We start from the raw sequence: 13,766 nt of genomic DNA on the forward strand, positions 1-13,766 counted from the left end.
TTCATCAAAGCTCAGATTAGACCAGCTACCAAAGTCAAGTTTGTACATTTCTTATTTTTAAGCGGCAATAGGAATGGTTCATTGTAATTTTTAATTACCATCTTGTTAGAACCCAACACTTGTTGGTAGGATTTGTAAAAAATAAACAGTGTTATTTCAGTTCTGCCTGCCCAAATAAAATTTACAGTCCTAATCTACTTGGATAAAAACAAATATAATTTACAGTCCTAATCTACTTGGATAAAAACAAGGTTGCCTGCTAGCAAAAATATAGGCCAAGCAGATCAAAAGCAGAAAAAGCTAAAAAGCAGCAACGTGTGTCCCTACCTCCTCTGCTGGCAGGACAAAGCTGAGCAGTAACATGATAAATATTAAAAGCTGTGAGAGCATCAGTTCTTCATTTCCCCAATGGTCAGAATTAGAGAAAAGGCTAAAAATTATAACAGGAAACATTATATGTACATACCTATAAATATAATATATATATAATAATTATGAGGGCTAAGATAAAGTTTAGACTGCCTGGGAATGAGGTAAGGGACTACCTATGGGAGGGGTATTTTGAGGATGATTCTCTGGCATGAAAGGGGTTGTTTTGATGCAATCTCACCATGCCTTCCAGCTACTGATAATGTGATTTGATGGTCATAATCACCCTTTTCCTTCTGCCATGAACTGCAGCTAGACACAAGTCCATTTTCTTCTGGGTAAAATAATGAATGTTTATAGTTGTTAAGGAGAAAGCCCAATGAGTGGTGCTTTGGGGTGCATTAAGTTTAATCAAAATGTTTATGTATTTTCCAGTCATTTGCCAAATACGTGTGTTGTTGTTGTTGTTTTTTATGTTTTTTTTGTTTGTTGTTTTGAGGGCTCGCATGGCAGCCTGGCTTCCTAGGCTGCCGTAGGGTAGAGGGTAGCTGTGGAGGTGGGATGTCAATCATACTGAGTGATGACAGACTCTGAGTGGGCACAGGCACGGCTCCAGTGGGGTTCAGTTGGTGAAAGGAAATTGCAATTGCCACGGTTTCCACTACCTAATAGCTGCCCTGTGCACAGACCTGGCCCAGGAATGTTATTAGATGACAGGGCCTAGGAGGAGTGGCTAAGGATTAGAAAATTTTGCCTCTTACCTCCCTTGCAGCCAATTTTTATCTAATTTCCTTGCCTTCTTCCTTCCTAATTTAGAGGAAGAAAATTATGTAAGTAGTTCTTAAGTCTTACTATGCTTGATATGTGCCTGAAATTCTCTTAAAGTGCATGTTTCTGGCCTCTATAGTTTGATCTGAGGGTGGGATAAGGACCCTCTGAACACACTGCCTGTCCAGCAGCTGTTTCTAAAGCTCTTCTTTGGTCCTTGTTCTCTGACTCTCACAGCAGCCCTGCTAGGTTAATATCATCTGTTATTGCTCTTATTAACGTGAAGGCAAGGAGAGTGGCTGGAATGGGCACCCTCTAAGATGGTTCCCAAGTCATGGCTGTGTCCAGGTAGTCAGGCCCATGTGCGATTCTTCTTCAGTGTGAGCTGGACCAGGTACCTCCCTTCTCATGAACAGCATATGGTAAAAACAGTGTATACCCCGTCTGAGACCAGGCTGCAAGAAGGCCAGACTCGTGTCTCAGTGCTGTCTGGCTCTCTTGGACCATGAGCTGCCATGTTGTGAGCCCTCTGCGTTTCCTCTGGGGAAGCCCCATCTGGAAGAAGGCCCCCAAGATCTGCCAAGGGCCCTAAGAGTGAGCTTGGAGATAGATTTCTTTATCTCAACCTGAGCCCAGCCTGATTACAACTTCATGAAAGAGCTTGAGCCATAGGCACCCAGCTAAGCTGTTCCTGGACTCCTGACCCACAGGAACAATGAGATCGTAAATATTCCAATAGCTCTCGATAGAATTTATCCTGAGAACGAACCCAGCAGCCAAAGCAAGGAAGGCCACAGTTCAAAAACTTGTCTACTTTCAGTATCAGTTCGACTCTGTCTATGGTTGATGCCCCTTCTCAAAAACAGGCACAATATTAAAGTGGACTCAGGTGTATTTAAATAATTTCATTATTTCCGCCTCTAACTACCTCAAGTGTATAACAGCACTCATTGTAGCCACCAGCTGTCACTGCCTCTGTGAGGGGCCCAGCCTTCTCTCTCACTGAACTGCAGACCCTACCGTTCCTCTGCAGAGCCCCCTTGGCCACTGTGATCTGCCCTCCCAGTTACTACACACAGAACGTGGCCCAGCGCCAGCCTTGTGGCGGGCTGGGCCTCTGCACCTTGCCAGCTCACCAGACGTCTTGGGTATGATGTCTTCAAGATTACTGTGAACTTTGAGCCCACAGATACAGAGTTCTAAGAAACAAGGCTCTGAGGTGTGGGGGAGGGCAGAGATTGTGTGCAAGGTGACTGCAGAGTCCTGCTCACACCAGTTCAAGGAGAAGAACCCAAAATTCCTCCAGGGCTTGCAGGTGCTGGGAATGTCTGTGCTGCCGAGGGTTTTGTCCTGGCCGCAGCTGGGAAACAGATGACCCATCTGTAGGTGAGATTAGTGGCCTTTCCTTGTAGCACTCTACTCCTGGGGACTCTAGCTGCCCCGGACCCGGTGCCCCATCCAGCTTCTCAGGCTTCTGGAATGTTGTTCTCACCCCTTCCCCACACTGTACATCCTTCAGGCCCCAGACAATTCTCGCTCCATTCTTACCTTTCACCCTAATTTATCCCTTTACTGTCCCACTAGCCAGGGGACTCGTTCCTCTTATCAACAAATCCCATACTCTAGGAATTCTGCCTACTTTAAGGTTTCTTTCAGACAGTGTAATGTTGAACAATAAACACAGTTCTTCACTTATTTTGTGAATACATTTTTTTAAAAGTAACATTTCTGGTGACCATCACTTCTTACGTCAGTAGACATTGTAGTGTCAAATGGACAAAGGCACGCACACTCACATACAGGATTATTTAACTCCTTAAATGCATGAGTCTGGAATAAAGGCGAGCTTTTAAAATTGAATTATTTCTGTGAAGAACTCCCTGTATGATCTTTCTTCCCTTCCTCTTCCCCACAGCCCCATTGGTACAGGTTTGTGGTATGGCTTTGGGAAGCCTTTTTAACACCTGGTCAGAGGTAAAAATCTGTCCTTCCCAGCACATCTGGGTTAACTCAATTAAAATATGTCTGTCCTTAATGGACTAATGGTGGGTAGTTAGGGAAGAGCAGTGAGAAAGTTTGGCTTTCCTGTACACTTCTGGAAAAAAAGGAAGGCATCCCTTGAAGCAAATTACAGGATCAGCTCTGGTCATCCAAAGGCACAGTTTTGCATCCCTGCAGCCACTTAGTGGCACATGCTGCTGGCGCTGGAAGCTCATTGTCTTGAAACCACAATGTGGAGCACTGGGTGGGCTAAGCCTGGTTTTCAGCTCAAGGTAGCTCGTGAAACTAAGTAATTTCAAGTCATGTGTTTAAATAAGAATTACCAGCCACCTGCCAGTTATGATGACCCTATTCAATCGGAATGAATTTCACTTGCGGCACTGATTCAAAATGAAACTCTGACATCGGAAACGCCAGGAGATGAACTTGATTTGATGCTGATGTAAACCTCAAGACATTAGAAACAAAAGAGAGTCAGCAGCTTTTCCTGACAACCTTAACTCTTCAGTTTTTCATCTCCTGGCTTTGCTAGTCCAGAGGGGACCTTAGGTGCTGCCCTGACAAGTGGAACCTCTTACCTTTGCATTCCAACCAGAGCCCAGTCTCTGCCAGTCAGAAGCACGTAAGGGCAGAAAGCATCCCGGTTGTGCCCAGCACAGATACAAGAAGGAGGACAAAGCTTTCCCAGGAAATACCTCAAATACCAAACAAATGAGAGGTTCACCTTCTTGCTCTAGGAGAGGTGTGCCAATTCCAAAAGGTCACAGAGATTGTATCTAGAAAGGATGCCTGTTCTCTAATTTGCTGGCACATGCATACACTGAAGATATTTGCTGAGGAATAAGAAGTCGATGAAAAGAACAGGGCAGAGGTAAGCCTGGGAGAGGACGCCTAGCTCCTTCAGTGAAATCCTCAACCCTGAACATATCCTCCCCTGGTGTCCTCCCCGCAAGCAATCACTGCCCCCTCAGGCACCTTAGGCTCTCTGGTAAAGGCTCTTGATATGCATGAGTTCCTGCCTAAACTGGAAATGTTCTAAAAGGGCAAGAGCTTTCTCTCTGCAGATTAATCAGCAAAAGGATTCAGCGAAGCATTTCTCTAGTCACAGGGTGCACGCAGAAGGGACTTGTCCATTTACTTACTCATCCGGAAGATCTGTAGTGCTGTAAATTAAAAATAACCACTGATCTAGTAATCATTGAGGTCTTTCTTGGGAGAATTTTTAGCTCAATACTTTAATCTATAAAGTATAAATAAAGACACCTAGTGTCATGGGAAATCATACCAAGCAAGGGAACACCAAAGAGCCATTTGACTTTCAGGGTGTTTTGGGTCATTCAATTACTTATTGGGAAGTAACTTTTCTCTCCTTTATACTGGGCAGCAGGGATGGATCCATACACATCAGAGAAGTTGGCTTCTCTACTTACAACTGTTCTTGATTTTCTAGGGAAATAAAATTAAACCTTATATTTCAAGGAGGAGTGGAGTAGGTCTACCTCTTTATTTAGAGGTGACTGTCTTTGTTAGCGAATCAGGAAAATAAATCATTTTGAGAAGTTTTCCTAAATTCCAGGCTGGAGGAGAGGGCCCAGGGGAATGTTCTTGGGTGTGTAGTCAGTCCATTGTGCGGTGTGAGGCCATTCCCTGTGAGATCAGTGGTCTGGGGGAGCCCTTGTTCTAGCCCCCGATATTCCTGCCTGTTGGTGGATACCAGCAGTTTCCCAGTCAAAGTTCTCTGTACTCAAGGTGTTGCGATGGTTAATGTTATGGGTCACCATGGCTGCATTACTGCGCCCAGATATTTCTTTTTTTTTTTTTTTTTTTTTTTTCGTTTTTCTCCAGTACCGGGAACCGAATTCACGACCTTGCGCTTGCCAGGCAGGTGCTTTGCTGCTGAGCTAAATCCCCAGCCCCACGCCCAGATATTTCATCAAACATGATTCTAAATTTTTTTGTTTGTGAAGGTGTTCATTTATTTATTATTATTTTTTAATGTGATTGACATTTAATGAGTAGATCTTGAGTAAAGCAGACTACCCTCTACAAATGCTGGTGGGCCTCCAGCTTTGCCTGATGAAGAAGAAATTCTGCCTTTGGCCTCAAATTACAACCCCTCTGTGAATCTCTAGCACACCAGTCTATCCCAGCAGACTTTGGACTTGCTAGCCTCCATAATCACGTGAGCCAATTCAACAAAACAAAAACCAAACCAAGCAAACAAACAACCCACTTCTTTCTGTTCACCCTGAGCAATACAGGAATGGTGTAAATGCCACTAAAAGAAGTGTGGCAGAACAATGTGGCTGCTGTTGTATCAGTCATTTTCACCTTGCTGAAAATAAAGTTCAGAACCTCTCCTGAGAGCTGCTTTGATAGTGGCAAAGGAGCTCCTAATAAGATTTCAAGTCAGGAGAACATCTGCTTTGGATTCAGGGGTAGAGATTTGGCTGAGAAGAGAGGAGTTGGGTGGTTGAAGATTCACGGTGGTTTACTTGGCCTTCTTCCTGTTTTATCATCTGAGGGAGAATGACATCTATTTCTGTGTGTTTACCTTAAATATACCCTGTGAATACTCAGTAAAAGCTCACCATGTGAGTTCTGGGAAACTGGGTGAGGGAAAATGTGGGAAGATAACTACTCTGTTCTAGTTGCTTTACCCCTGCTATTTCATTTCATCTTATGCACAAGGATAGTCTCATTCTTGTGATTATAGACTGAGCAAAACTCTCTGGGCTTGAATTCTGGCTTAGCTTCTCAGTTTGTGTCTGGACAAAAAACCTCTGTGCTACTCAATGTGTCTGTAAGACTGAGATAAGTACTGTTAGCACTATATAATAACAAGACCTGAGTAAAATTAAGATAGGTCCTGTTGTTAGCCCTATGTAATAATAGGGCCCATCTCAATGTTAGTCCTGTAATAAGTCAGTTAGTATGTATAGTAATTATCTATCTATCTAGCTAGCTAGCTAGCTAGCTATCTTAGTGCCTGCCGTACGGTGAGGGCTGTGATGGTAGAAGTAGGCAACAGACATTCCTAGAAGATAGCTTTTGTTGCCTGCATTTTCCAGATGAGCCATCTGAGTAGTTGTTGGGAATCTCCTTATTGCTTCAAGAGAAGGGAGTAGTTATTTGATGTCACATTTGTCTGATGCAAAAGCCTGCCTGATCCTGTATGCTTTCCCAGAACAGAAAAAAAATTAAATATCAGTGAGTTTTTAATAATTTCATGTAGTTTCTTGGAGTTTGATGCCTCCTTTGGATAAGCTCTTTTTCTTTTCCTTTTTAAAGTAGATCTGAAACAAAAGGTAAGACTTGTGACTGACCACCAATGCTAGCTAAAGGTACAGAAGTGCAATTTCTTCAGCTGTGCTGTCACAGCTAGTCAAAAGGTCGTGGTCAACCTAGCTTTCTCTGTGGCTCACATCAAGCTGTGAGATACTACATAGTACAGTGAGTTACTGGAATAGGAGGGACAGGATCTCATGTGATGTGTAGAGTGTGGTGAGGTCCTATTTAACAGCTCTTTATTGAGTTCTCACTACGTGTCTGACATTAACCCTCGATACCATGAAAAAGACAAAAAAAGTATAAAATGCAGTCCCTGAATTTTAGGAGTTTACATGAGTTTAGAATTGAAGTTTACAAGAGCTTGAAATTGAAGTTAACAAAAGCTTAGGATCTAGTGATTTTCAGTTTGGGATGATTTTAAGCCAGGGGACATTTGACAAGGTCTGGAAGCATTTTGTTTTTCAGGGCTGGAGGGTGATGGTGTAGTGGATGTTAGTGGGGAGGGGGCCGTGTTGCTGCTGGTGTCTCATGGTAGAGGTCAGGGATACTGCTAAACAGCCTATAATACACAGCACTGCTCTCCACAAAGAAGAATCCAGTCTAAAACGTCAATAATGGTGAGACTGAGAGCCACCATGAGAAGTGAAGCCTATACAAGGAAATCACCACCAAAAGTGGAACCTAATTAAGAACCACAAGGCAGGGCAGATTACATGTGCTTTGGGAACTAAAAACACACTTTGGGTGTAATGGAGTCTTTTCAGGATGCTCAAAGTGTACAGGAAGGGGGTGGGGATTTAGGTCAGCGGCACAGCGCCTGCCTGGCAAGCGCAAGGTCATGAGTTCGATTCCCGGTACCAGAAAAAAAAACAAAATACAAAACAAAAACAGTCAAAGTGTACAGGAATAGAGTAAGTGGGAGAAGCTGATACAGTGGAAATGTGAACGCTGAAGGGCCAGAGTAGGGTTCACCAGATTATGGAAAATAAAGGAGGATGCAGTGCTGAATATGAACAGCCACTGGCTGAGGCTGGCTTTTAGGAAATGGGTGTACAGAATGAACTGAAGGGGACAGATCAGAGCAGAGACCCTGGAGTTAGATGCCTATGTTCATACCCCGCTTCTCCACTTAGTAATTAGACCTCTCTGTGGTTCAGGTTCCACATCTGGAAAGTGGCACTGACTCCAAGGGGTAGGATGTGAGGATGGAATAAATGAGTGTAGAAGCACAGATTGAGTTGATAAAGTTGAGGGCAGGTGGGTAAGAAGACAAAAGCTGAACAACCTGAACAGGTTGGGGGCAGACTGGATACTAAGGGTGGGGCTGAGGAAAAATCCAAGATATCTGTGGTGAACATGGGATGTGGGAGACTGGGAAGGGGAACTGCTAGAATGCTTGTCTTATTAGGGATAGTGAGGAAGATAAAATTTCTGCTTGAGGAAAAGATAAGGCTGCGGCTGAATCAGAGAAATAAAAACCCTTTTGCATCTATCAGTAAAAATCACATACATGTGAAAAGTCATCAGTCCTAGAATAGGTATCTAACTAACCACAAGCCTACTTGATTTTGTGGAGTTTTCCTTTCTTTTAATCTGGAAATTTTAGTTTTGAAATATTTTGAGCATACAGAAAAGTATAGAGAGTTATATAACATGTTAGTGATTACTCAGGAAGTAAAATGGTCATTATATATACTTCTTGGCTCTGATGATATTAAATGGTTTTAGATTATATTAAAACACGAGGTCATAGATCATCATAGTTCACCTTACTGGACCATCTTCTAGGCTGAGTACTGTTTGCTCTGCTTTGGTCAATGGCCACATTGTTCCATCATAAATATCTATTTAAGATTCCTTGTTACATAGACAGTAAAGGTCTTCCTTTACTTCAACCACTGGCATAACGTAATTCATCTCTCTGCCCTTATTGTCCATTGCTTCTTATTGTACCGGCTTATTCTGTTCCCAGATAGTTTGCATATTGCCATTAGGATTGAATCAAGACAGGTGGATGTTCTGAGCAAGCCTAAGATTTGGTCCTCCTTCTAATCCTTTATTCACTAAACAACTATTTATTGACTATATATTATGGGTCAAAAATGTTTCTAATTTCTTAGTGTCTTGCTTACTTTTCTCTCGTTGCTGGGACAAAATACCTGATGCCCAAAATTAAGGAAGGAAAGGTTTATTTTGCTTACAGTTAGTGAAGGTTTCAGTCCATACTTGGCAGATTACAAGGCAGACTGGCACATGGCAGAGAGCTACAGCTCATGTAGGCAGAACACAGCAAAAGCAACAAGCACACACACAAGGGAGGAAATGGCCAGAAGCACCCTCTTTCTCTCCCTTACATGTGCAAACTATCCACCCCAGGACAGGTGTAGCTCTCACATCCATAATCAATCAAACTCTAAAAGCCTGCCCCATGTCCACATGAGGCTTTGGGGGGACACCCAGACACAAGCCATAACATTCCACCCCTGGCTCCCCAAAGACTCATGCCCATCCCTTCATACAAACAGCATTTAGTCCATCTGCAAGAGTTGCCAAAGTCCTAACAGTTGCAGCATTGCTGAAAAGTCCAAGTCCCAAGTCTCCTCCGAGATGTAAGGCAAACTCCTAGCTGTGAACCCCTGTACAAATGAAAAGTTAAACACTTCCAACATTCAAGTGCACAAAATAAGCGGTACCACTCCAAAAGGTACAAATGGAGACACAGAGCATTGGGACCAAAGCAAGTCCAAAATCTAGCAGGGGTAATGTTATGTCCTGTAGTTCCATGACCGGCATCTGAAGCAATCTGTGGCACACTGTGAGCTCCAAAGGGCTTGCATGAGTCCACCCCTGTGGCACTTCTGGTGGTTACAGCTTCCGTGGCTTCTCCCTTAGGCCTGCTTTGCTCCCTCCTTGCAGTTTTCCTTAGATGATCCACAGTCCTGACTTTTCTAAACTTCTGAGGTCTCCAGGGCACCTTTTGCTTCACACTCACAGCCTCACAACTGTCCTCTCAGGGGCACACTGCCTGGCCTCCCAGGCCTTCTGAAATCTGGGTGGAAGCCTCTTTAACCTCAGAACTCGTGCATTCTCCATGCACTTAAAGCTAGGGCCACGTGGATGTTGCCAAGGTCTGCTGCCACCTGGAGCAGTAGCAGAGTTTTCCTCTCTCTTGGCCACAGGGGTTGAGTGCCTGGATCGCTGGGCACTCTGAATCCAATTCTGAGGAACAGATCCTCTATGCTGCCACCATTCTGGACCATGGCACTCAGCAGCTTTCTTCTCAAAGCAAGGTCTTTCACCTTTGCAGTTTTGAGGCTGCAAAGGGTGGAGACTTGCTGCTTCTTGTGATGCCCTCAGGCCATCTTTTCTATTCTCCTGTTCCTTCTCAGCAATGGAGATCTCAGCCTTATCTTTGCAGTCCATAGCATTACTGGAGCTTCCTTTCTGGCCAAACTCACAACATTTTAAATCATCCTGCTAGGCTCTTTGTTCTTGATTCTCAATATAAATCTGGCTAAAAGCCCCCAACAGGGGCTGGGGATTTAGCTCAGTGGCACAGTGCCTGCCTGGCAAGTGCAAAGTCATGTGTTCAATTCCTGGTACCGGAAGAAAAACAAAAACAAACAAACAAACAAACAAAAAAGCCCCAACAATAGCCATCCCACTGCCCTAACATTCAACTGCCTTTAAATTTCTTTTGCCAGATTAATCAGTTTGCTGCCGCCCTGAATCTCAGTTTTAGGCAAAGTCTCTGGACACGGGCAAAATTCAGACAAGCTTTCTGCCAAGCCATAACACAATCATCTGAAGTCCAACAACCAATGTAGTCCTTCTTCACAACAGAAACTTCCCAAACCCGGTCTTAACTGGCAGGATTTTTATCAGCTTTCTGGTCTTCTGAGCTCTGACCAGAATCTCCCATACAGAACAGCCGAAGTTGTTCCAGTGCTTCTCTTTCAGGTGACATCTCTGAACCTTTCCGAACACTTCCCACAAGCCATTTCCCAAGGTTCTTGAACTACATGGTCAGATATAGTCACAGCAATGACCCCACTCCTCTGGTACCAAATTCTGTCTTGGTTACTTTTCTCTCGTTGCTGGGACAAAATACCTGATGCCCAAAATTAAGGAAGGAAAGGTTTATTTCGCTTACAGTTTGTGGAGGTTTCAGTCCATTCTTGGCAGATTACAAGGCAGACTGGCACATGGCAGAGAGCTACAGCTCATGTCGACAGAACACAGCAAAAGCAACAAGCACACACACAAGGGAGGAAATGGCCAGAAGCACCCTCTTTCTCTCCCTTACATATGCAAACTACCCACCCCAGGGCAGGTGTAGCTCTCACACCCATAATCAATCAAACTCTAAAAGCCTGCCCCAGACCGCATGAGGCTTTGGGGGGACACCCAGACACAAACCATAACACTTAGGTTATATCTATAAACAAAATAGACAAAGATCTTTATGTTCTATGGGAAGATGGTGAAAAATTAAGAAGAATAAATTGCATAGTATGTTAGAAAGTGAGAAATGTCATAAAAAAAGAAAGAGCGGAGGAAAAAATCTCTAAGGTAAGAGGGAAGTGACAGTAATAGTTGATTAAGGTGCTCTTTGTTGAGAAGGTGAGATTTGAGCAAACTGAGAGGGAATAAAGGGAGTTAGGAACTCAGGTCCTTGAAGGAAGAGTGTTGGGGGCTGAAGGAAACCAAAGAGCCCTTAACAGGTTTAAATTCATGTCTTTGGCTGGTGAGCTGAGAAAAAAGCATGGGGGTAAAGACAGATACAGGAAGAACTTAGGAGGTTATTCACGTAAGCCAGATGAGATGTCAGTGGTTTAACCATAGTAGTAACAGATGTGGTGGGGGAAAAGATGTAAGATTCTGTGCATGCATTTGTGTGTGCATGTGTGCATTGGGTGAGATGTATTGTGTTAGCTTTCTGTTTCTGGGAAAAGTACCTAAGATAATCAACTTTAAAAGGAGAAAGATTGCATTTAGGCTTATGGTTTCAGGGATTTCAGTCCATGGTCACTCAGTGCTACTGCTGAGTGACAAAGTGACACAGTAGGGCTACTTACTTCATGGTGGTAGGGAAGCAAGAAGAGGTACAGGAAGGACTGAGGTCCTACTATTCCCTGCAAGGGCATGTTCTTCCTGTGACCTAGCTTTCTTCCATTAGCCCCAGCTCCCAAAGGTTCTACCATCTCCCAGTAGCAACGGAAACTGGATACCAAACTTTTAGAAGACATTCAAGCTCCATATTACAGCATGTACTTAACAGAAAAGTTGCCATTTCCTCCCATTTTCAAGTATATAGTTCTGTAACATTTAATATAGTTATATTATTGTACAGTTATCATCATTATCCATCTCCAGAACTCTCTTATCATCTAAAAAAGTCTTGGAGATATAATTTTTTAAGGTACACTCAGCATGTTTTCCTGGCAGATTGCCTTAGGGTATGAAAGAGAAAGAGGAAAGTCAAAGATAGGTCAGTGGCCTGAGTCACTGGAAAGATAGGATTGGTTTAGCCAAGATTGGGGAGGGAGGCAAAGCAGTTCTGGGAAGAGAGGAAGAAACAGAGTTCAGATTTCATCTCATGTTCATTTTGGTATCTACTAGAAATGCAAGGGGAACATTTCAGAATTCCTTTAGGTATGCAAGTCTCAAGCCTTAGAACAGGGCTAGATGTGTGCATTTGGGTACCATCAGCTGATAAATGGTTTTTAAGAGGGAATGATGTAATTGAAAGACTGAATGAAAAAGGAAGAGATCAAAAGCTTTGAAAGCCATATAACGTGAAAATGGAGGCAGGGAAATAGAGAAGGAAGCAGCAAGGGGGACTGAGAAGGAGCAAACTCAGCAGGAATAGTGCTGAATGCTGCTGAGAGATCCAGGAAGGTGAGTGTTTAGGACTGACGCTGAGGTTTAGTGGTACACAGGTCACAGGGGAGCCTTCCAGGAGCAGTGTTTAGGTGTGGTAGCTTTAAAGCTTGGTTGTAATGGATTAAGAGAAAATGGGAGGAGAGCAACTGAAGGTGACAAGCATAGACTACTCATTTCTTGATTTTACCAATTATAGGGAACAAAATGGAAATAAGATTATTGAGTAGTCTATTTTGTTTTTAATGACTGAATAGGATGTTTGCGTGCTGATGGGAAATGATCCAGTAGAGAAGGGAAAATGGTGATCTAGGAGTGGGAAGGGGGATTTTCATATTTGAATGCTTCCAAGTGGGACTGGACAGAGCAATTTGACACAATCTATATTATATTTAGATCTGCCTTTCTCATTTATGTAACTTACACTTAATTTTGCATCCCCTGGCCTAGGTAGATACAGAGCTAATGGAGCTCTAAAACATCACCGGAATCAATTGGTCAAAATGTGAATTAGACCTATTCCTGCCAAAGGAGAAAAGCCCTCAAGTGCTAATATGCCCTCCCCCTGAGAAATGTTTTTTTTTTCAACTTACTCATAAGACATACTAGATGAAAACTGACAGTCAGAAGCAGCTAAAATTCTAAAACCAAATAACATGATATAGTACAGATTTTTAGGAATCAGTGATGCATTCTATTTTTATTTCCAGAAATAAGCCTTCAAATGGACCATAGGAAATGAGTGGCTTCTGAATGCAGAAAAGACAGAGAAAATTATTAAATAGGGACGAGTGATAAAACAGCACAGGGAACAAAGGCCTTTGTCTGGTGTTAAACTTGAGCTGTGTATCCACATGAGGAGTTTATCATTGGACCACCAACATCAGTGGCTAAAAGAATTAGCAATGGTAATGTCCAAATCAGAGGAAGGCCAATGCATGAATATAGGTTTGGAAGATCAAACTCCTTGAAGGGAAAGGAACCTAATATGTGTTGATTACTGTCCTGCATATCTCTCCTCTTTTCCATTCTCTTATACTGAAATATGAACTGAAGGGATTAAATATGGTAGCCAGTCTAAATATGGTACACTGATCCTTAATTCTTGGTTCTCATTTCTCTCTCCTTTACATTTTATCCTGGCAAAGAAAAATATGTAGGGGTTAATTCAACATACTTCTAAACCCTCTGGTTAGATTACACTCATGGAAAACCTGCAGAAGAAGCTGTAGTAAGGCCACATTGAGCTGGCTGAATCTTTCCCTCAACTTCAGATCATGATTCCTCTCAAAGTCATCTCTATTCAATTTGATTCTTTCCCTCTTGTAGTCCTATCGGGCCTAGCATTGGTGACAGTTTCATTACGGTGGGACCTGTACTGCTACACATCCTTTGCAATTCCCTTACCCCTATTCACGTTGTAATTTGTCTCTTTATAAATAAGCCTCTTTAAA

General features: G+C 43.0%; 1 protein-coding gene across 6 annotated transcripts in view; it reads left to right on the top strand.

The window, feature by feature from the left end:
- Positions 1-13,766, top strand: part of Txk (TXK tyrosine kinase) — an 82,599-nt gene that overhangs the window by 2,108 nt on the left and 66,725 nt on the right. The gene's annotated exons all lie outside the window — the stretch shown is intronic.

Source organism: Chinchilla lanigera, unplaced genomic scaffold (genome assembly GCF_000276665.1).
Source record: "Chinchilla lanigera isolate Chin_1 unplaced genomic scaffold, ChiLan1.0 scaffold00042, whole genome shotgun sequence".
Lineage (NCBI taxonomy): Eukaryota > Metazoa > Chordata > Mammalia > Rodentia > Chinchillidae > Chinchilla > Chinchilla lanigera.